This window comes from Salvelinus sp. IW2-2015, unplaced genomic scaffold (assembly GCF_002910315.2).
Source record: "Salvelinus sp. IW2-2015 unplaced genomic scaffold, ASM291031v2 Un_scaffold1723, whole genome shotgun sequence".
In the NCBI taxonomy this organism is placed as follows: Eukaryota; Metazoa; Chordata; class Actinopteri; order Salmoniformes; family Salmonidae; genus Salvelinus; species Salvelinus sp. IW2-2015.
In genome coordinates this window covers 189,788-193,222 of record NW_019943110.1, presented here as the reverse complement: position 1 = coordinate 193,222, position 3,435 = coordinate 189,788, and positions in this window count along the sequence as shown.

Here is a 3,435-nt window from a genome sequence, read left to right as displayed (position 1 = left end):
CAAAAGAGGAGAAGATCGTCATGCTAATCGGTGTGTCTGTGTCTCTGTTTATGAGTGTCTCTGTGTATGTGTCTGTGCGTCCACGTGTGTGGTGTGTGTGTGTGTGGTGTGTGTGTGTGTGTGTGTGTGTGTGTGTGTGTGTGTGCGTGTGCTGTGGTGTCGTGCGCGTGCGTGTGCGTGTGCGTGTGTGCGTGTGTGTGTGGTGTGTGGTGCAAAGGTAGAGTATATATTCTATTTCCAGACCTTCACGAATTAATGCCTGTCACTTAACACCAACTGCCGACCAAATCCTTTCACATAGTCCGCTAAGCTGCTGTTGGCTGGAGAGACGTGCAAATTTCTCTATCATACTCCCTGCCACTTGGTCTGCCATTTACCATGACAACATGCCATATATACGTTTTGCAGAGAGAGAGAGAGAGAGAAATAGAATCAAATCGTAATTTGTCACATGCGCGAATTCAACGGGTGTAGACTTTACCGTGAATTGCTTACTTACAAACTTCCACGATGTAGAGTTTAAAAATAAAATACATAGTAAACAAGAGGAATAAAATAAAATACACAAGAATGGAGAATACAGGAGTACCAGACCAGATCAATGTGGAGTTATAAGGGAGTACTAGTACAGATCAATGTGGAGCTATATACAGGGAGTACCAGTACCAGATCAATGTGGACTATATACAGGGAGTACCAGTACCAGTGCAATTGCAGTATGTGGTAGCTAAATACAGGAGTACAGTACAGATCAATGTGGACGTCTATATACAGGGAGTACCAGTACCAGATCAATGTGGAGCTATATACAGGGAGTACAGTCCGATCATGTGGAGCTATATACAGGGAGTACAGTACCAGATCAATGTGGAGCTATATACAGGAGTACCAGATCAATGTGGAGCTATATACAGGAGTACAGTATGAGATCAATGTGGATCGCTATATACAGGGAGTACCAGTACAGATCAATGTGGAGCTATATACAGGGAGTACGCAGATCAATGTGGAGCTATATACAGGGAGTACCAATGATGTGGACTATACAGGGAGTATCCAGATCAATGTGGAGCTATAATACAGGAGTCAGTACCAGATCAATGTGGACTATATACAGGGAGTACCAGTATCAGATCAATGGGAGCTTATACAGGGAGTACCAGTACCAGATCATGTGGAGCTATATACAGGGAGTACCAGATGAATGTGGAGCTATATACAGGGAGTACCAGTACCAGATCAATGTGGAGCTATATACAGGGAGTACCAGATCAATGTGGAGCTATATACAGGGAGTACCAGTACATTTACATTTACATTTAAGTCATTTGCAGACGCTCTTATCCAGAGCAACTTACAAATTGGAAAGTTCATACATATTCATCCTGGTCCCCCGTGGGGAATGCACCACAACCCTGGCGTTGCAAACGCCATGCTCTACCAACTGAGCCACACGGGACCAGATCAATGTGAGTATATACAGGGAGTACCAGATGATGTGGAGCTAAATACGGAGTACCAGTACCAGATCAATGTGGAGCTATATACAGGAGTACCAGATCATGTGGAGCTATATCAGGTACCAGTACCAGATATGTGGGCTATATACAGGGAGTACCAGTACCCTCAATGTGGAGCTATATACAGGGAGTACCAGTATCAGATCAATGTGGAGCTATATACAGGGAGTACCAGATCAATGTGGAGCTATATACAGGGAGTACCAGTACCAGATCAATGTGCAGAGGTACAAGGTATTTGAGTAGATATGTACATAAAGGCAGGGTAAAGTGACTAGGCATCAGGATAGATAATATAAAGGTATTTGAGGTAGATGTACATGAAGGCAGGGTAAGTGACTAGGCATCAGGATAGATAAAATAAGGTATTTGAGGTAGATATGTACATGAAGGCAGGGTAAAGTGACTAGACATCAGGACAGATAATAATAAGTATTAAGAGTAGATATGTCATGAAGGAGGGTAAGTGACTAGGCATCAGGATAGATAATAATAAGGTATTAGAGGTAGATATGTACATGAAGGCAGGGTAAAGTGACTAGGCTCAGGAATAGATATAATAAGGTATTTGAGGTAGATATGTACATGAAGGCAGGTAAAGTGACTAGGCATCAGGATAGATAATAATGGTATTTGAGGTAGATATGTACATGAAGGCAGGGTAAGTGACTAGGCATCAGGATAGATATAATAAAGAACAGAGCATCAGTAGCAAATGATGAGTGTAAAAGTGTGTGTGTGTGTGTGTGTGCATATATATGTAGTGTATTTAAATGTGTGTGGGTTTTGTGTGGGAGTGTCAATGTAGTGTGTGAGTGAGTGTGTATATACAGTTGAAGTTGGAAGTTTACATACACTTAGGTTGGAGTCTTTAAAACTCGTTTTTCAACACTCCACACATTTCTTGTTAACAAACTATAATTTTGGCAAGTCGGTTAGGACATCTACTTTGTGCATGACACAAGTAATTTGTCCAACAATTGTTTACAGACAGATTATTTCACTTACAATTAATTCACTGCATCACAATTCCAGTGGTCAGAAGTTTACATACACTAAGTTGACTGTGCCTTTAAACAGCTTGGAAAATTCCAGAAAATTATGTCATGGCTTAGAAGCTTCTGATAGGCTAATTGAATCATTTGAGTCAATTGAAGGTGTACCTGTGGATGTATTTCAAGGCCTACCTTCAAACTCAGTGCCTCTTGCTTGACATCATGGGAAATATCAAAATAAATCAGTCAAGACCTCAGAAAGAAAATTGTAGACCTCCACAAGTCTGGTTCATCATTGGAGAATTTCCAAATGCCTGAAGGTATCACGTTTATCTGTACAAACATAGTACGCAAGTATAACCATGGGACCACGCAGCTGTCATACCTTTCCGGAAGGAGACGCGTTCTGTCTCCTAGAGATGAACATACTTTGGTGTGAAAAGTGCAAATCAATCCAGAACAACAGCAAAGGACCTTGTGAAGATGCTGGAGAAACAGGTTCAAAATTATCTACATCCACTGTAAAACGATGCCTATATCGACATAACCTGAAAGGCACTCAGCAAGGAAGAGCCACTGCTCCAAAACCACCATAAAAAAGCCAGACACACGGTTTGCAACTGCACATGGGGACAAAGATCGTACTTTTTGGTCTGATGTCCTCTGGTCTGATGAAACAAATAGAACTGTTTGGCTAATGACCATCGTTATGTTTGGAGGAAAAAGGGGAGGCTTTGCAGCCGATGAACCAAGATACATGACTCTCAAGCCGAATGACCCCAAGCATACAATGACCCCAAGCATACTTCCAAAGTTGTGGCAAAATGGCTTAAGGGCAACAAAGTCAAGGTATTGGAGTGGCCATCACAAAGCCCTGACCTCAATCCCATAGAAAATATGTGGGCAGAACTGAAAAAGCG